Below are 20,566 nucleotides of genomic sequence, written 5' to 3'. Positions count from 1 at the left end.
GGTACACCTCTGAAATTAAGCTTTCCAAATCTCCCGGGTTAACTATCATTAGCACTTCTTCATATGCTGGACTTCCAGGAATTTGTGCAAAATGGCCTGTTAGCTCAGATGGTTAGAGCGTGGTGCTAATAACGCCAAGGTCACAGGTCCGATCCCTGTACAGGCCAAGTTTAATTGTTTGTAAAAAGATACATTTTTCTTGTGTCTCATTTTTGACTGTTTATCACCTTGGATCAAAAGCTACTTGAAGGATTGGATGAATACATTTGATATAGTTGTATAATTAATTATCATTCTGAAAGCTCCTGGAATATCTATAATTGGTTCTAAGTTCTAACGCCAAGTAACTAAATCTCTTATTTATTGCAATTTATTGAGGTCATTTTTGTTTTGTCTTGTTGATGAAATATAAAGATAGTATGAATGTAAACAGCTGAATATAAGCTTTCCAACTATCCCGGGTTAACAATCAGTAGCACTTCATCATCTGCTATTTCTTCAATAGTATGCTATATATTTAGTGAGCCTATTAGTTTAGTCTTTAGAGCATAAAGTTAAAAATGCCAAGGACATACTTTCAATCAGTCTCCAAGCCAATAAGTGATGCTCCTTTAATGTTGAAAATAGATGTATTTTCTTCTGTATAATGTGTATGTCTATATTTCCTTTGAGGGGAAGCTGATAGAATGATTAGATGAATCAATTGCATATAGGTGATGAATTGTTATTTATTGCTAAAACACATGGAAAAAACATTAATGGTTCTAAGTTCTAACACTAAGTATGAAAATCTCTTTTGTATTGTAATTTTTCTAAAGTCATATTAGTTTCTTCATGTTGATAATTTATATTTATAACTTCATGGTACACCTCCGAAATTAAGCTTTCCAAATCTCCCGGTTTAACTATCATTAGCACTTCTTCATATGCTGGACTTCCAGGAATTTGTGCAAAATGGCCTGTTAGCTCAGATGGTTAGAGCGTGGTGCTAATAACGCGAAGGTCACAGGTTCGATCCCTGTACAGGCCAAGTTTAATTGTTTGAAAAAAGATTAATTTTTCTTGTGTCTCATTTTTGACTGTTTATCACCTTGGATCAAACGCTGCTTGAAGGATTGGATGAATGCATTTGATATAGTTGTAGAATTAATTATTATTCTGAAAGCTCCTGGAATATCTATTAATGGTTCTAAGTTCTAACGCCAAGTAACTAAATCTCTTATTTATTGCAATTTATTGAGGTCATTTTTGTTTTGTCTTGTTGATGAAATATAAAGATAGTATGAATGTAAACAGCTGAATATAAGCTTTCCAACTATCCCGGGTTAACAATCGGTAGCACTTCATCATCTGCTATTTCTTCAATAGTATGCTATATATTTAGTGAGCCTATTAGTTTAGTCTTCAGAGCATAAAGTTAAAAATGCCAAGGACATACTTTCAATCCGTCTCCAAGCCAATACTTGATGCTCCTTTAATGTTGAAAATAGATGTATTTTCTTCTGTATCATGTGTGTCTCTATATTTCCGTTGAGGGGAAGCTGATAGAATGATTAAATGAATCAATTGCATATAGGTGATGAATTGTTATTTATTGCTAAAACACATGGAAAAAACATTAATGGCTCTAAGTTCTAACACTAAGTATGAAAATCTTTTTTGTATTGTAATTTTTTTAAAGTCATATAAGTTTCTTCATGTTGATATTATATATTTATAACTTCATGGTAAACCTCTGAAGTTAAGCTTTCCAAATCTCCCGGGTTAACTATCATTAGCACTTCTTCATATGCTGGACTTCCAGTAATTTGTGCAAAATGGCCTGTTAGCTCAGATGGTTAGAGCGTGGTGCTAATAACGCCAAGGTCACAGGTTCGATCCCTGTACAGGCCAAGTTTAATTGTTTGTAAAAAGATAAATGTTTCTTGTGTCTCATTTTTGACTGTTTATCACCTTGGATCAAATGCTGCTTGAAGGATTGGATGAATACATTTGATATAGTTGTAGAATTAATTATTATTCTGAAAGCTCCTGAAATATCTATTAATGGTTCTAAGTTCTAACACCAAGTAACTAAATCTCTTATTTATTGCAATTTATTGAGGTCATTTTTGTTTTGTCTTGTTGATGAAATATAAAGATAGTATGAATGTAAACAGCTGAATATAAGCTTTCCAACTATCCCGGGTTAACAATCGGTAGCACTTCATCATCTGCTATTTCTTCAATAGTATGCTATGTATTTATTGAGCCTATTAGTTTAGTCTATAGAGCATAAAGTTAAAAATGCCAAGGACATACATTCAATCAGTCTCCAAGCCAATACTTGATGCTCCTTTAATGTTGAAAATAGATGTATTTTCTTCTGTATAATGTGTATGTCTATATTTCCTTTGAGGGGAAGCTGATAGAATGTTTAGATGAATCAATTGCATATAGGTGATGAATTGTTATTTATTGCTAAAACACATGGAAAAAACATTAATGGTTCTAAGTTCTAACACTAAGTATGAAAATCTCTTTTGTATTGTAATTTTTCTAAAGTCATATTAGTTTCTTCATGTTGATAATTTATATTTATAACTTCATGGTACACCTCTGAAATTAAGCTTTCCAAATCTCCCGGGTTAACTATCATTAGCACTTCTTCATATGCTGGACTTCCAGGAATTTGTGCAAAATGGCCTGTTAGCTCAGATGGTTAGAGCGTGGTGCTAATAACGCCAAGGTCACAGGTCCGATCCCTGTACAGGCCAAGTTTAATTGTTTGTAAAAAGATACATTTTTCTTGTGTCTCATTTTTGACTGTTTATCACCTTGGATCAAAAGCTACTTGAAGGATTGGATGAATACATTTGATATAGTTGTAGAATTAATATATCATTCTGAAAGCTCCTGGAATATCTATAATTGGTTCTAAGTTCTAACGCCAAGTAACTAAATCTCTTATTTATTGCAATTTATTGAGGTCATTTTTGTTTTGTCTTGTTGATGAAATATAAAGATAGTATGAATGTAAACAGCTGAATATAAGCTTTCCAACTATCCCGGGTTAACAATCAGTAGCACTTCATCATCTGCTATTTCTTCAATAGTATGCTATATATTTAGTGAGCCTATTAGTTTAGTCTTCAGAGCATAAAGTTAAAAATGCCAAGGACATACTTTCAATCCGTCTCCAAGCCAATACTTGATGCTCCTTTAATGTTGAAAATAGATGTATTTTCTTCTGTATCATGTGTATCTCTATATTTCCTTTGAGGGGAAGCTGATAGAATGATTAAATGAATCAATTGCATATAGGTGATGAACTGTTATTTATTGCTAAAACACATGGAAAAAACATTAATGGTTCTAAGTTCTAACACTAAGTATGAAAATCTCTTTTGTATTGTAATTTTTTTATAGTCATATAAGTTTCTTCATGTTGATATTATATATTTATAACTTCATGGTAAACCTCTGAAATTAAGCTTTCCAAATCTCCCGGGTTAACTATCATTGGCACTTCTTCATATGCTGGACTTCCAGTAATTTGTGCAAAATGGCCTGTTAGCTCAGATGGTTAGAGCGTGGTGCTAATAACACCAAGGTCAGAGGTTCGATCCCTGTACAGGCCAAGTTTAATTGTTTGTAAAAAGATAAATGTTTCTTGTGTCTCAGTTTTTGACTGTTTATCAACTTGGATCAAACGCTGCTTGAAGGATTGGATGAATACATTTGATATAGTTGTAGAATTAATTATTATTCTGAAAGCTCCTGAAATATCTATTAATGGTTCTAAGTTCTAACGCCAAGTAACTAAATCTCTTATTTATTGCAATTTATTGAGGTCATTTTTGTTTTGTCTTGTTGATGAAATATAAAGATAGTATGAATGTAAACAGCTGAATATAAGCTTTCCAACTATCCCGGGTTAACAATCGGTAGCACTTCATCATCTGCTATTTCTTCAATAGTATGCTATATATTTAGTGAGCCTATTAGTTTAGTCTTCAGAGCATAAAGTTAAAAATGCCAAGGACATACTTTCAATCCGTCTCCAAGCCAATACTTGATGCTCCTTTAATGTTGAAAATAGATGTATTTTCTTCTGTATCATGTGTATCTCTATATTTCCTTTGAGGGGAAGCTGATAGAATGATTAAATGAATCAATTGCATATAGGTGATGAATTGTTATTTATTGCTAAAACACATGGAAAAAACATTAATGGCTCTAAGTTCTAACACTAAGTATGAAAATCTCTTTTGTATTGTAATTTTTCTAAAGTCATATTAGTTTCTTCATGTTGATATTATATATTTATAACTTCATGGTAAACCTCCGAAATTAAGCTTTCCAAATCTCCCGGGTTAACTATCATTAGCACTTCTTCATATGCTGGACTTCCAGGAATTTGTGCAGACCGGCCTGTTAGCTCAGATGGTTAGAGCGTGGTGCTAATAACGCCAAGGTCACAGGTTCAATCCCTGTACAGGCCAAGTTTAATTGTTTGAAAAAAGATAACTTTTTCTTGTGTCTCATTTTTGACTGTTTATCACCTTGGATCAAACGATGCTTGAAGGATTGGATGAATACATTTGATATAGTTGTAGAATTAATTATTATTCTGAAAGCTCCTGGAATAGCTATTAATGGTTCTAAGTTCTAACACCAAGTAACTAAATCTCTTATTTATTGCAATTTATTGAGGTCATTTTTGTTTTGCCTTGTTGATGTTATATAAAAATAGTATGAATGTAAACAGCTGAATATAAGATTTCCAACTATCCCGGGTTAACAATCAGTAGCACTTCATCATCTGCTATTTCTTCAATAGTATGCTATATATTTAGTGAGCCTATTAGTTTAGTCTTCAGAGCATAAAGTTAAAAATGCCAAGGACATACTTTCAATCCGTCTCCAAGCCAATACTTGATGCTCCTTTAATGTTGAAAATAGATGTATTTTCTTCTGTATCATGTGTATCTCTATATTTCCTTTGAGGGGAAGCTGATAGAATGATTAAATGAATCAATTGCATATAGGTGATGAACTGTTATTTATTGCTAAAACACATGGAAAAAACATTAATGGTTCTAAGTTCTAACACTAAGTATGAAAATCTCTTTTGTATTGTAATTTTTTTATAGTCATATAAGTTTCTTCATGTTGATATTATATATTTATAACTTCATGGTAAACCTCTGAAATTAAGCTTTCCAAATCTCCCGGGTTAACTATCATTGGCACTTCTTCATATGCTGGACTTCCAGTAATTTGTGCAAAATGGCCTGTTAGCTCAGATGGTTAGAGCGTGGTGCTAATAACACCAAGGTCACAGGTTCGATCCCTGTACAGGCCAAGTTTAATTGTTTGTAAAAAGATAAATGTTTCTTGTGTCTCAGTTTTTGACTGTTTATCACCTTGGATCAAACGCTGCTTGAAGGATTGGATGAATACATTTGATATAGTTGTAGAATTAATTATTATTCTGAAAGCTCCTGAAATATCTATTAATGGTTCTAAGTTCTAACGCCAAGTAACTAAATCTCCTATTTATTGCAATTTATTGAGGTCATTTTTGTTTTGTCTTGTTGATGAAATATAAAGATAGTATGAATGTAAACAGCTGAATATAAGCTTTCCAACTATCCCGGGTTAACAATCGGTAGCACTTCATCATCTGCTATTTCTTCAATAGTATGCTATGTATTTATTGAGCCTATTAGTTTAGTCTGTAGAGCATAAAGTTAAAAATGCCAAGGACATACTTTCAATCAGTCTCCAAGCCAATACTTGATGCTCCTTTAATGTTGAAAATAGATGTATTTTCTTCTGTATAATGTGTATGTCTATATTTCCTTTGAGGGGAAGCTGATAGAATGTTTAGATGAATCAATTGCATATAGGTGATGAATTGTTATTTATTGCTAAAACACATGGAAAAAACATTAATGGTTCTAAGTTCTAATACATTGGGGCCGATTCCGATCCGGTACATAGCACATCCGACCGAATGTCTGGGAATCACGGTTCGATCCCCGGCGCCGGCGGCAGAAAAGCCCAGCACCATGTGACTCTGAGGAATAGTTGACGCCGCGGCTAGGGCGGCTGACTCCGAAATCTGGAGATCACGGTTCGATCCCCGGCGCCGGCGGCAGAAAAGCCCAGCACCATGTGACTCTGAGAAATAGCTGACGCCGCGGCTAGGGCGGCTGACTCGGAAATCTGGAGATCACGGTTCGATCCCCGGCGCCGGCGGCAGAAAAGCCCAGCACCATGTGACTCTGAGGAATAGCTGACGCCGCGGCTAGGGCGGCTGACTCGGAAATCTGGAGATCACGGTTCGATCCCCGGAGCCGGAGGCAGAAAAGCCCAGCACCATGTGACTCTGAGGAATAGCTGACGCCGCGGCTAGGGCGGCTGACTCGGAAATCTGGAGATCACAGTTCGATCCCCGGCGCCGGTGGCAGAAAAGCCCAGCACCATGTGACTCTGAGGAATAGCTGACGCCGCGGCTAGGGCGGCTGACTCGGAAATCTGGAGATCACGGTTCGATCCCCGGAGCCGGCGGCAGAAAAGCCCAGCACCATGTGACTCTGAGGAATAGCTGACGCCGCGGCTAGGGCGGCTGACTCTGAAATCTGGAGATCACGGATCGATCCCCGGCACCGGCGGCAGATTAGCCCAGCACCATGTGACTCTGGGCAATAGCTTGCTTAATCTTCCCGACAGCCCCTAGCGACCCTTACGGGTGATTGTGCGCTTTACAAATGTGGATTATTATTATTATTATTATTATTATTTGGCCCGATTCCGATCCGGTTCGTAAAAGCACATCCGCCCGAATCTGTCGGACGACCACGTACGCCCGGGGGAGGTCTGCCCGGGACCCGTGGAGCCCTTCCCGGGTACTTTGGCGTGCCGTTGGCCTCCTGGAGATGGGTGCCCCGGACGCCCGGGGGAGGTCTGCCCGGGACCCGTGGAGCCCTTCCCGGGTACTTTGCAATGCCGTTGGCCTCCTGGAGATGGGTGCCCCGGTCACCCGGGGGAGGTCTGCCCGGGACCCGTGGAGCCCTTCCCGGGTACTTTGCAATGCCGTTGGCCTCCTGGAGATGGGTGCCCCGGACGCCCGGGGGAGGTCTGCCCGGGACCCGTGGAGCCCTTCCCGGGTACTTTGCAATGCCGTTGGCCTCCTGGAGATGGGTGCCCCGGACGCCCGGGGGAGGTCTGCCCGGGACCCGTGGAGCCCTTCCCGGGTACTTTGCAATGCCGTTGCCCTCCTGGAGATGGGTGCCCCGGACGCCCGGGGGAGGTCTGCCCGGGACCCGTGGAGCCCTTCCCGGGTACTTTGCAATGCCATTGGCCTCCTGGAGATGGGTGCCCCGGACGCCCGGGGGAGGTCTGCCCGGGACCCGTGGAGCCCTTCCCGGGTACTTTGCAATGCCGTTGGCCTCCTGGAGATGGGTGCCCCGGACGCCCGGGGGAGGTCTGCCCGGGAGGTGTTTTCCAGGCACATCTGATCTGGTCCCCCCAGGCGAAGAACTGCAAGAAGTGTCTGGGCATACCTTGTCCTTAGTAATCCGGAGGAAGGCTACCCCTCTTTCTTGGAATCCGTGCGCCCCGAGTGACAGAGGGGACCCAAGGCGCGAAAGTACCCGAGCTCCTGGAGCCCTCGCTGGGATCCGGGAGGCAAATGGCACCTCATCGGGACTTCCAGGGAAGTTCGGCCATCTGGTTGCCCCCATAGGAAAGCATTGCAGGAGACCAGATGGCCGAGGCGATCCTGGAGACCAGATGCCCGAGGGGATCCGGGAGACCAGATGGCCGAGGGGATCCCAGAGACCAGATGGCCGAGGGGATCCCGGAGAACAGATGGCCGGGCACGAGAGTCAAGCCAGCCGGTGCCACTCTGCACCCCGACGAAAAAGGGAGCTGGCGCCAGGGAACGGCAAGGTGGGGACCGGAGGCCCAGGGCCGTGGCACCCGACCTGGGGCCCGGACGGGCCCCTGGACCCAGCCTAGGCTCCGATGCACGGAGACGCAGGGGACGCCTTCCCGGGCCCTCCGGGCCAATGTCCCGGGCACCCTGCCACGCAGCAGGACTAAGGACAGAGCCCGGGAGGTGGAGGCCGCCCTCCCCGGGCCCTCGGGGGCCCCGGCCGGAGCTGCTGAACTCAGCCGAGCGAGGGGAGGCTCCCCGGGCTCGAAGGAACCCCCGTCCTGGTCCTTTGGCAGTGCGGCAGGCCGGGGGACCGGGCCCAGGGCCGTGGCACCCGACCCGGGGCCCGGCCAGGTCCCCCGGACCCCATCCAGGGCTTCCTGCCACGCAGCAGGCCCAGGGACGGATCCGGGGCTGGGGCGGCATCCTGGCATGTCCAGCTGCCGGCTGAGGACGGCTAGGCTGAGGGGGGTCCCAGAATACCTTGTCCCTACCAATCCGGAGGAAAATTACCCTCCTTTCTCGTAATCAGTGCACGCGAGGTGACAGAGGGGACCCAGGGCGCAAACGTGCCCGACCTCCTGGAGCCCTTGCTGGGGTCCGGGAGGCGAATGGCACCTCATCGGGACTTCCAGGGAAGTCCGGCCATCTAGTCGCCCCCATTGGAAAGCATTGCGGGGGACCAGATGGCCGAGGCGATCCTGGAGACCAGATGGCCGGGACCGAAATGACGCCCAATCTGCCTGCCCCGGGCCTGTAGGGCTCGGGGGGCCACAGGGCTCGACGGCTCCGGGGCTCCGGGGCTGCAGGGCTCCGGGGCTGCTGGGCTCCAGGCCTCCAGGGCTCGGGGGCTGCAGGGCAGCAGGGCTCTGGGGCTCCGGGGCTCCGGGGCTCCGGGGCTGCTGGGCTCCGGGGTTGCAGGGCCCGGGACCCATGGAGCCCATCCCGGGCTCTTCCCCACGCCGCGGGTCGGAGGAGGGAGCCCCGGACTCCTGGGAGGTGTTGCCCGGGGCACATCCCATCTGGTCCCCGGCAGGGAACCACCAGCCCCGGGAGGGTGCCTGGGCATACCCTTGCACCTACTAATCCGGAGGAAAGTTACCCCCTTTCTTGTAATCCGTGCACTCGAGGTGACAGAGGGGACCCAGGGCGCAAACGTGCCTGACCTCCTGGAGCCCTGGCTGGGATCCGGGAGGCAAATGGCACCCCATCGGGACTTCCAGGGAAGCCCGGCCATCTAGTCGGCCCCATAGGAAAGCTTTGCGGGCGACCAGATGGCCGAGGGGAGAGGGCCGACCAGATGGCGGGGACCGAAAGGACGCTAATCGGCCTGCCCCGAGAGCCTCCCTGGGCCCTGGTGGACCCTCCGTCCCCGGCGCCCGGACCGGCTTGCAGGACGGAGTGGTTCCCGCACCCCAGGGCCTGCCGGAGGGAACCCGAGCCCCGGGCCCGGTCCCAGGCCCGGCTCCCGAACCCTAGGCCAGGCCTGGGAGAGCCTCCCCTGGGCTGCAGGGCTACAGGGCTCAGGGGGGGGCTGCAGGGCTCCGTGGGCTGCAGGGCTTCGGGGCTGCCGAGGCTCCAGGGCTGCCGGGCTCGGGGGCTCCAGGGCTACGGGGCTGCAGGGCTCCTCGGGGGGCTCCAGGGCTCACGGGCTCCGGAGCTGCAGGGCAGCAGGGCTGCAGGGCTCCGGGGCTCCGGGGGCTCCAGGGATGCAGGACGGAGGGTTATTCCCGCACCACCGGGCCCTGCCGGACAGGGCCCAAGCCCCGGGCCCGCTCCCGGTCCCTGCTTCTGAAACCCTAGCCAGGCCGGGGAGAGCCTCCCTTGGCTCGGATGAACACCTGGAACCGTCCGTCCGGCCATGGGTTTGCTGGAGCTTCCCCGTCCTGCAAGCCGGCCGGACGGAGCTCAGGCCCCCGGGCCCGCTCCCGGTCCCTGCTTCCGAAACCCTAGCCAGGCTGGGGAGAGCCTCCCTTGGCCCCGATGAACGCCCGGAACCTCGGCTGGCTTGCAGGACAGAGCTCAGGCCCCAGGCCCCAGGCCCCAGGCCCCAGGCCCAGCCTACCAACCCTAGCCGGGCACGGGGAGAGACTCCCGGCGGACCCCCCTGTCCCCAGGACCCGGACCCTGGGCCGGAACCAAGGAGGGTTAAGCCCAGGCCACGTCCTCTCCCCGACGGCCTGCCCGGGGAGCCCATTTTTGTCGACTATTAAGCCCCCACATAGTGGGGGCTTACAGAACCTTAGGGGAGGACAAAAGTTGGAGTTAGCCCGGCCGCCAGCCCGCAGGGCCATCTGGTCGCCCAGCCCGCAGGGCCATCTGGTCGCCCAGCCCGCAGGGCCATCTGGTCGCCCCCCTGCCTGCAGGGCCATCTGGTCGCGCAGCCAGGCGACCAGATGACCCGGGACGACCCAGCCTGGGAGGCTGCCGTACCCAGTCGCCCTTGCAGTCCAGCGAGGGTGGCCAGGCGCTGCTGCTGCTCGCCTCCCTGCTTGACTTGCCCATGCAGCAGTGGAAAGGGGAGTCCGAAAGGCGGCCCAGGCCCAGGCCTAGGCCATCTGGTCACCCTGCCGACCGGCAAGGGAAGGTGTGGCCCCCATCCCCGCACCCCGCACCCCGGTGGGGCAGGGACGGGAGGGGGAGGCCCCCGTGCCGGAGGGCACGTGGTGGAGGCAGCCTCCCGCAGGCCCGCGTTACCCCCTCCGCATCCCTCCCACCGGCCAGGCGGCAGAGGGACCCACCCCTGGGTATGGTAGAGGGAGGCTTCCGCGGGCGCCCACGCACGGAAAAAGACAAAAGCTTGGCCCAGAGGATGACTTTCAATAGATCGCAGCGAGGTAGCTGCTCTGCTACTTACGAAACCCTGACCCAGAATCAGGTCGTCTAGGAATGATTTAGCACCGGGTGCCCCACGAACATGCGGTGCACTAAGGGCGATGGAGGCGGCCCCCTTCCGTCCGCGCTCCGGTCCCCAAGCGAGCGGCTCTACGCACCGGCCCCCCGAGAGAGGCCGGCTATCCCAGGCCAACCGAGGCTCCACGGCACTGCGGTATCGTTACGGTTTAGGGGGGATTCTGACTTAGAGGCGTTCAGTCATAATCCCACAGATGGTAGCTTCGCCCCATTGGCTCCTCAGCCAAGCACATACACCAAATGTCTGAACCTGCGGTTCCTCTCGTACTGAGCAGGATTACTATTGCAACAACACATCATCAGTAGGGTAAAACTAACCTGTCTCACGACGGTCTAAACCCAGCTCACGTTCCCTATTAGTGGGTGAACAATCCAACGCTTGGTGAATTCTGCTTCACAAATCATCTGCTATTTCTTCAATAGTATGCTATATATTTAGTGAGCCTATTAGTTTAGTCTTCAGAGCATAAAGTTAAAAATGCCAAGGACATACTTTCAATCCGTCTCCAAGCCAATACTTGATGCTCCTTTAATGTTGAAAATAGATGTATTTTATTCTGTATCATGTGTATCTCTATATTTCCTTTGAGGGGAAGCTGATAGAATGATTAAATGAATCAATTGCATATAGGTGATGAATTGTTATTTATTGCTAAAACACATGGAAAAAACATTAATGGTTCTAAGTTCTAACACTAAGTATGAAAATCTCTTTTGTATTGTAATTTTTTTAAAGTCATATAAGTTTCTTCATGTTGATATTATATATTTATAACTTCATGGTAAACCTCTGAAATTAAGCTTTCCAAATCTCCCGGGTTAACTATCATTAGCACTTCTTCATATGCTGGACTTCCAGTAATTTGTGCAAAATGGCCTGTTAGCTCAGATGGTTAGAGCGTGGTGCTAATAACGCCAAGGTCACAGGTTCGATCCCTGTACAGGCCAAGTTTAATTGTTTGTAAAAAGATAAATGTTTCTTGTGTCTCATTTTTGACTGTTTATCACCCTGGATCAAATGCTGCTTGAAGGATTGGATGAATACATTTGATATAGTTGTAGAATTAATTATTATTCTGAAAGCTCCTGAAATATCTATTAATGGTTATAAGTTCTAACGCCAAGTAACTAAATCTCTTATTTATTGCAATTTATTGAGGTCATTTTTGTTTTGTCTTGTTGATGAAATATAAAGATAGTATGAATGTAAACAGCTGAATATAAGCTTTCCAACTATCCCGGGTTAACAATCGGTAGCACTTCATCATCTGCTATTTCTTCAATAGTATGCTATATATTTATTGAGCCTATTAGTTTAGTCTTTAGAGCATAAAGTTAACAATGCCAAGAACATACTTTCAATCAGTCTCTAAGCCAATACTTGATGCTCCTTTAATGTTGAAAATAGATGTATTTTCTTCAGTATCATTTGTATGTCTATATTTCCTTCGAGGGGAAGCTGACACAATGATTAGATGAATCAATTGCATATAGGTGATGAATTGTTATTTATTGCTAAAACACATGGAAAAACATTAATGGCTCTAAGTTCTAACACTAAGTATGAAAATCTCTTTTGTATTGTAATTTTTCTAAAGTCATATTAGTTTCTTCATGTTGATATTATATATTTATAACTTCATGGTACACCTCCGAAATCAAGCTTTCCAAATCTCCCGGGTTAACTATCATTAGCACTTCTTCATATGCTGGACTTCCAGGAACTTGTGCAAAATGGCCTGTTAGCTCAGATGGTTAGAGCGTGGTGCTAATAACGCCAAAGTCACAGGTTCGATCCCTGTAAAGGCCAAGTTTAATTGTTTGAAAAAAGATTAAGTTTTTCTTGTGTCTCATTTTTGACTGTTTATCACCTTGGATCAAACGTTGCTTGAAGGATTGGATGAATGCATTTGATATAGTTGTAGAATTAATTATTATTCTGAAAGCTCCTGGAATATCTATTAATGGTTCTAAGTTCTAACGCCAAGTAACTAAATCTCTTATTTATTGAAATTTATTGAGGTCATTTTTGTTTTGTCTTGTTGATGAAATATAAAGATAGTATGAATGTAAACAGCTGAATATAAGCTTTCCAACTATCCCGGGTTAACAATCGGTAGCACTTCATCATCTGCTATTTCTTCAATAGTATGCTATATATTTATTGAGCCTATTAGTTTAGTCTTTAGAGCATAAAGTTAACAATGCCAAGAACATACTTTCAATCAGTCTCTAAGCCAATACTTGATGCTCCTTTAATGTTGAAAATAGATGTATTTTCTTCAGTATCATTTGTATGTCTATATTTCCTTCGAGGGGAAGCTGACACAATGATTAGATGAATCAATTGCATATAGGTGATGAATTGTTATTTATTGCTAAAACACATGGAAAAAACATTAATGGCTCTAAGTTCTAACACTAAGTATGAAAATCTCGTTTGTATTGTAATTTTTCTAAAGTCATATAAGTTTCTTCATGTTGATATTATATATTTATAACTTCATGGTAAACCTCTGAAGTTAAGCTTTCCAAATCTCCCGGGTTAACTATCATTAGCACTTCTTCATATGCTGGACTTCCAGTAATTTGTGCAAAATGGCCTGTTAGCTCAGATGGTTAGAGCGTGGTGCTAATAACGCCAAGGTCACAGGTTCGATCCCTGTACAGGCCAAGTTTAATTGTTTGTAAAAAGATAAATGTTTCTTGTGTCTCATTTATGACTGTTTATCACCTTGGATCAAATGCTGCTTGAAGGATTGGATGAATACATTTGATATAGTTGTAGAATTAATTATTATTCTGAAAGCTCCTGAAATATCTATTAATGGTTCTAAGTTCTAACGCCAAGTAACTAAATCTCTTATTTATTGCAATTTATTGAGGTCATTTTTGTTTTGTCTTGTTGATGAAATATAAAGATAGTATGAATGTAAACAGCTGAATATAAGCTTTCCAACTATCCCGGGTTAACAATCGCTAGCACTTCATCATCTGCTATTTCTTCAATAGTATGCTATGTATTTATTGAGCCTATTAGTTTAGTCTGTAGAGCATAAAGTTAAAAATGCCAAGGACATACTTTCAATCAGTCTCCAAGCCAATACTTGATGCTCCTTTAATGTTGAAAATAGATGTATTTTCTTCTGTATAATGTGTATGTCTATATTTCCTTTGAGGGGAAGCTGATAGAATGTTTAGATGAATCAATTGCATATAGGTGATGAATTGTTATTTATTGCTAAAACACATGGAAAAAAAATTAATGGTTCTAAGTTCTAACACTAAGTATGAAAATCTCTTTTGTATTGTAATTTTTCTAAAGTCATATTAGTTTCTTCATGTTGATAATTTATATTTATAACTTCATGGTACACCTCTGAAATTAAGCTTTCCAAATCTCCCGGGTTAACTATCATTAGCACTTCTTCATATGCTGGACTTCCAGGAATTTGTGCAAAATGGCCTGTTAGCTCAGATGGTTAGAGCGTGGTGCTAATAACGCCAAGGTCACAGGTCCGATCCCTGTACAGGCCAAGTTTAATTGTTTGTAAAAAGATACATTTTTCTTGTGTCTCATTTTTGACTGTTTATCACCTTGGATCAAAAGCTACTTGAAGGATTGGATGAATACATTTGATATAGTTGTAGAATTAATTATCATTCTGAAAGCTCCTGGAATATCTATAATTGGTTCTAAGTTCTAACGCCAAGTAACTAAATCTCTTATTTATTGCAATTTATTGAGGTCATTTTTGTTTTGTCTTGTTGATGAAATATAAAGATAGTATGAATGTAAACAGCTGAATATAAGCTTTCCAACTATCCCGGGTTAACAATCAGTAGCACTTCATCATCTGCTATTTCCTCAATAGTATGCTATATATTTAGTGAGCCTATTAGTTTAGTCTTTAGAGCATAAAGTTAAAAATGCCAAGGACATACTTTCAATCAGTCTCCAAGCCAATAAGTGATGCTCCTTTAATGTTGAAAATAGATGTATTTTCTTCTGTATAATGTGTATGTCTATATTTCCTTTGAGGGGAAGCTGATAGAATGATTAGATGAATCAATTGCATATAGGTGATGAATTGTTATTTATTGCTAAAACACATGGAAAAAACATTAATGGTTCTAAGTTCTAACACTAAGTATGAAAATCTCTTTTGTATTGTAATTTTTATAAAGTCATATTAGTTTCTTCATGTTGATAATTTATATTTATAACTTCATGGTACACCTCCGAAATTAAGCTTTCCAAATCTCCCGGGTTAACTATCATTAGCACTTCTTCATATGCTGGACTTCCAGGAATTTGCGCAAAATGGCCTGTTAGCTCAGATGGTTAGAGCGTGGTGCTAATAACGCCAAGGTCACAGGTTCGATCCCTGTACAGGCCAAGTTTAATTGTTTGAAAAAAGATTAATTTTTCTTGTGTCTCACTTTTGACTGTTTATCACCTTGAATCAAACGCTGCTTGAAGGATTGGATGAATGCATTTGATATAGTTGTAGAATTAATTATTATTCTGAAAGCTCCTGGAATATCTATTAATGGTTCTAAGTTCTAACGCCAAGTAACTAAATCTCTTATTTATTGCAATTTATTGAGGTCATTTTTGTTTTGTCTTGTTGATGAAATATAAAGATAGTATGAATGTAAACAGCTGAATATAAGCTTTCCAACTATCCCGGGTTAACAATCGGTAGCACTTCATCATCTGCTATTTCTTCAATAGTATGCTATATATTTATTGAGCCTATTAGTTTAGTCTTTAGAGCATAAAGTTAACAATGCCAAGAACATACTTTCAATCAGTCTCTAAGCCAATACTTGATGCTCCTTTAATGTTGAAAATAGATGTATTTTCTTCAGTATCATTTGTATGTCTATATTTCCTTCGAGGGGAAGCTGACACAATGATTAGATGAATCAATTGCATATAGGTGATGAATTGTTATTTATTGCTAAAACACATGGTAAAAACATTAATGGCTCTATGTTCTAACACTAAGTATGAAAATCTCTTTTGTATTGTAATTTTTCTAAAGTCATATTAGTTTCTTCATGTTGATATTATATATTTATAACTTCATGGTAAACCTCCGAAATTAAGCTTTCCAAATCTCCCGGGTTAACTATCATTAGCACTTCTTCATATGCTGGACTTCCAGAAATTTGTGCAGACCGGCCTGTTAGCTCAGATGGTTAGAGCGTGGTGCTAATAACGCTAAGGTCACAGGTTCGATCCCTGTACAGGCCAAGTTTAATTGTTTGAAAAAAGATTAATTTTTCTTGTGTCTCATTTTTGACTGTTTATCACCTTGGATCAAACGATGCTTGAAGGATTGGATGAATACATTTGATATAGTTGTATAATTAATTATTATTCTGAAAGCTCCTGGAATATCTATTAATGGTTCTAAGTTCTAACACCAAGTAACTAAATCTCTTATTTATTGCAATTTATTGAGGTCATTTTTGTGTTGTCTTGTTGATGAAATATAAAAATAGTATGAATGTAAACAGCTGAATATAAGCTTTCCAACTATCCCGGGTTAACAATCAGTAGCACTTCATCATCTGCTATTTCTTCAATAGTATGCTATATATTTAGTGAGCCTATTAGTTTAGTCTTCAGAGCATAAAGTTAAAAATGCCAAGGACATACTTTCAATCCGTCTCCAAGCCAATACTTGATGCTCCTTTAATGTTGAAAATAGATGTATTTTCTTCTGTATCATGTGTATCTCTATATTTCCTTTGAGGGGAAGCTGATAGAATGATTAAATGAATCAATTGCATATAGGTGATGAATTGTTATTTATTGCTAAAACACATGGAAAAAACATTAATGGTTCTAAGTTCTAACACTAAGTATGAAAATCTCTTTTGTATTGTAATTTTTTTAAAGTCATATAAGTTTCTTCATGTTGATATTATATATTTATAACTTCATGGTAAACCTCTGAAATTAAGCTTTCCAAATCTCCCGGGTTAACTATCATTAGCACTTCTTCATATGCTGGACTTCCAGTAATTTGTGCAAAATGGCCTGTTAGCTCAGATGGTTAGAGCGTGGTGCTAATAACGCCAAGGTCACAGGTTCGATCCCTGTACAGGCCAAGTTTAATTGTTTGTAAAAAGATAAATGTTTCTTGTGTCTCATTTTTGACTGTTTATCACCTTGGATCAAACGCTGCTTGAAGGATTGGATGAATACATTTGATATAGTTGTAGAATTAATTATTATTCTGAAAGCTCCTGAAATATCTATTAATGGTTCTAAGTTCTAACGCCAAGTAACTAAATCTCTTATTTATTGCAATTTATTGAGGTCATTTTTGTTTTGTCTTGTTGATGAAATATAAAGATAGTATGAATGTAAACAGCTGAATATAAGCTTTCCAACTATCCCGGGTTAACAATCGGTAGCACTTCATCATCTGCTATTTCTTCAATAGTATGCTATGTATTTATTGAGCCTATTAGTTTAGTCTTTAGAGCATAAAGTTAACAATGCCAAGAACATACTTTCAATCAGTCTCTAAGCCAATACTTGATGCTCTTTTAATGTTGAAAATAGATGTATTTTCTTCAGTATCATTTGTATGTCTATATTTCCTTCGAGGGGAAGCTGACACAATGATTAGATGAATCAATTGCATATAGGTGATGAATTGTTATTTATTGCTAAAACACATGGAAAAAACATTAATGGCTCTAAGTTCTAACACTAAGTATGAAAATCTCGTTTGTATTGTAATTTTTCTAAAGTCATATAAGTTTCTTCATGTTGATATTATATATTTATAACTTCATGGTAAACCTCTGAAGTTAAGCTTTCCAAATCTCCCGGGTTAACTATCATTAGCACTTCTTCATATGCTGGACTTCCAGTAATTTGTGCAAAATGGCCTGTTAGCTCAGATGGTTAGAGCGTGGTGCTAATAACGCCAAGGTCACAGGTTCGATCCCTGTACAGGCCAAGTTTAATTGTTTGTAAAAAGATAAATGTTTCTTGTGTCTCATTTTTAACTGTTTATCACATTGGATCAAATACTGCTTGGAGGATTGGATGAATACATTTGATATAGTTGTAGAATTAATTATTATTCTGAAAGCTCCTGAAATATCTATTAATGGTTCTAAGTTCTAACGCCAAGTAACTAAATCTCTTATTTATTGCAATTTATTGAGGTCATTTTTGTTTTGTCTTGTTGATGAAATATAAAGATAGTATGAATGTAAACAGCTGAATATAAGCTTTCCAACTATCCCGGGTTAAGAATCGGTAGCACTTCATCATCTGCTATTTCTTCAATAGTATGCTATGTATTTATTGAGCCTATTAGTTTAGTCTGTAGAGCATAAAGTTAAAAATGCCAAGGACATACTTTCAATCAGTCTCCAAGCCAATACTTGATGCTCCTTTAATGTTGAAAATAGATGTATTTTCTTCTGTATAATGTGTATGTCTATATTTCCTTTGAGGGGAAGCTGATAGAATGTTTAGATGAATCAATTGCATATAGGTGATGAATTGTTATTTATTGCTAAAACACATGGAAAAAACATTAATGGTTCTAAGTTCTAACACTAAGTATGAAAATCTCTTTTGTATTGTAATTTTTCTAAAGTCATATTAGTTTCTTCATGTTGATAATTTATATTTATAACTTCATGGTACACCTCTGAAATTAAGCTTTCCAAATCTCCCGGGTTAACTATCATTAGCACTTCTTCATATGCTGGACTTCCAGGAATTTGTGCAAAATGGCCTGTTAGCTCAGATGGTTAGAGCGTGGTGCTAATAACGCCAAGGTCACAGGTCCGATCCCTGTACAGGCCAAGTTTAATTGTTTGTAAAAAGATACATTTTTCTTGTGTCTCATTTTTGACTGTTTATCACCTTGGATCAAAAGCTACTTGAAGGATTGGATGAATACATTTGATATAGTTGTAGAATTAATTATCATTCTGAAAGCTCCTGGAATATCTATAATTGGTTCTAAGTTCTAACGCCAAGTAACTAAATCTCTTATTTATTGCAATTTATTGAGGTCATTTTTGTTTTGTCTTGTTGATGAAATATAAAGATAGTATGAATGTAAACAGCTGAATATAAGCTTTCCAACTATCCCGGGTTAACAATCAGTAGCACTTCATCATCTGCTATTTCTTCAATAGTATGCTATATATTTAGTGAGCCTATTAGTTTAGTCTTTAGAGCATAAAGTTAAAAATGCCAAGGACATACTTTCAATCAGTCTCCAAGCCAATAAGTGATGCTCCTTTAATGTTGAAAATAGATGTATTTTCTTCTGTATATTGTGTATGTCTATATTTCCTTTGAGGGGAAGCTGATAGAATGATTAGATGAATCAATTGCATATAGGTGATGAATTGTTATTTATTGCTAAAACACATGGAAAAAACATTAATGGTTCTAAGTTCTAACACTAAGTATGAAAATCTCTTTTGTATTGTAATTTTTTTAAAGTCATATAAGTTTCTTCATGTTGATATTATATATTTATAACTTCATGGTAAACCTCTGAAATTAAGCTTTCCAAATCTCCCGGGTTAACTATCATTAGCACTTCTTCATATGCTGGACTTCCAGAAATTTGTGCAAAATGGCCTGTTAGCTCAGATGGTTAGAGCGTGGTGCTAATAACGCCGAGGTCACAGGTTCGATCCCTGTACAGGCCAAGTTTAATTGTTTGTAAAAAGATAAATGTTTCTTGTGTCTCATTTTTGACTGTTTATCACCTTGGATCAAATGCTGCTTGAAGGATTGGATGAATACATTTGATATAGTTGTAGAATTAATTATTATTCTGAAAGCTCCTGAAATATCTATTAATGGTTATAAGTTCTAACGCCAAGTAACTAAATCTCTTATTTATTGCAATTTATTGAGGTCATTTTTGTTTTGTCTTGTTGATGAAATATAAAGATAGTATGAATGTAAACAGCTGAATATAAGCTTTCCAACTATCATGGGTTAACAATCGGTAGCACTTCATCATCTGCTATTTCTTCAATAGTATGCTATATATTTATTGAGCCTATTAGTTTAGTCTTTAGAGCATAAAGTTAACAATGCCAAGAACATACTTTCAATCAGTCTCTAAGCCAATACTTGATGCTCCTTTAATGTTGAAAATAGATGTATTTTCTTCAGTATCATTTGTATGTCTATATTTCCTTCGAGGGGAAGCTGACACAATGATTAGATGAATCAATTGCATATAGGTGATGAATTGTTATTTATTGCTAAAACACATGGAAAAAACATTAATGGCTCTAAGTTCTAACACTAAGTATGAAAATCTCTTTTGTATTGTAATTTTTCTAAAGTCATATTAGTTTCTTCATGTTGATATTATATATTTATAACTTCATGGTACACCTCCGAAATTAAGCTTTCCAAATCTCCCGGGTTAACTATCATTAGCACTTCTTCATATGCTGGACTTCCAGAAATTTGTGCAGACCGGCCTGTTAGCTCAGATGGTTAGAGCGTGGTGCTAATAACGCCAAGGTCACAGGTTCGATCCCTGTACAGGCCAAGTTTAATTGTTTGAAAAAAGATTAATTTTTCTTGTGTCTCATTTTTGACTGTTTATCACCTTGGATCAAACGATGCTTGAAGGATTGGATGAATACATTTGATATAGTTGTATAATTAATTAATATTCTGAAAGCTCCTGGAATATC

The 20,566-nt window shown here is 41.2% G+C and overlaps 8 non-coding genes across 8 annotated transcripts; all 8 read left to right on the top strand.

Moving 5' to 3' along the window:
- The first annotated feature begins 1,819 nt into the window (after window positions 1-1,819).
- Window positions 1,820-1,893, top strand: TRNAI-AAU (transfer RNA isoleucine (anticodon AAU)). The gene has a single exon. It is a non-coding gene; the product is annotated as a tRNA-Ile (tRNA).
- Window positions 1,894-4,410: 2,517 nt separating this feature from the next.
- Window positions 4,411-4,484, top strand: TRNAI-AAU (transfer RNA isoleucine (anticodon AAU)). The gene has a single exon. It is a non-coding gene; the product is annotated as a tRNA-Ile (tRNA).
- Window positions 4,485-11,714: 7,230 nt separating this feature from the next.
- On the top strand, window positions 11,715-11,788 carry TRNAI-AAU (transfer RNA isoleucine (anticodon AAU)). Its single transcript has one exon. It is a non-coding gene; the product is annotated as a tRNA-Ile (tRNA).
- A 1,652-nt stretch (window positions 11,789-13,440) lies between these two features.
- On the top strand, window positions 13,441-13,514 carry TRNAI-AAU (transfer RNA isoleucine (anticodon AAU)). Its single transcript has one exon. It is a non-coding gene; the product is annotated as a tRNA-Ile (tRNA).
- Window positions 13,515-15,166: 1,652 nt separating this feature from the next.
- TRNAI-AAU (transfer RNA isoleucine (anticodon AAU)) lies at window positions 15,167-15,240 on the top strand. The gene has a single exon. It is a non-coding gene; the product is annotated as a tRNA-Ile (tRNA).
- Window positions 15,241-16,892: 1,652 nt separating this feature from the next.
- Window positions 16,893-16,966, top strand: TRNAI-AAU (transfer RNA isoleucine (anticodon AAU)). The gene has a single exon. It is a non-coding gene; the product is annotated as a tRNA-Ile (tRNA).
- A 789-nt stretch (window positions 16,967-17,755) lies between these two features.
- On the top strand, window positions 17,756-17,829 carry TRNAI-AAU (transfer RNA isoleucine (anticodon AAU)). Its single transcript has one exon. It is a non-coding gene; the product is annotated as a tRNA-Ile (tRNA).
- A 2,515-nt stretch (window positions 17,830-20,344) lies between these two features.
- On the top strand, window positions 20,345-20,418 carry TRNAI-AAU (transfer RNA isoleucine (anticodon AAU)). Its single transcript has one exon. It is a non-coding gene; the product is annotated as a tRNA-Ile (tRNA).
- The last annotated feature ends 148 nt before the right edge of the window (window positions 20,419-20,566 follow it).

Source organism: Lissotriton vulgaris, chromosome 4_1 (assembly GCF_964263255.1).
Source record: "Lissotriton vulgaris chromosome 4_1, aLisVul1.2, whole genome shotgun sequence".
NCBI classification, from domain to species: domain Eukaryota; kingdom Metazoa; phylum Chordata; class Amphibia; order Caudata; family Salamandridae; genus Lissotriton; species Lissotriton vulgaris.
The sequence above is the reverse complement of the archived record's forward strand: the minus strand, read 5'-3'. Positions and strand labels throughout refer to the sequence as shown.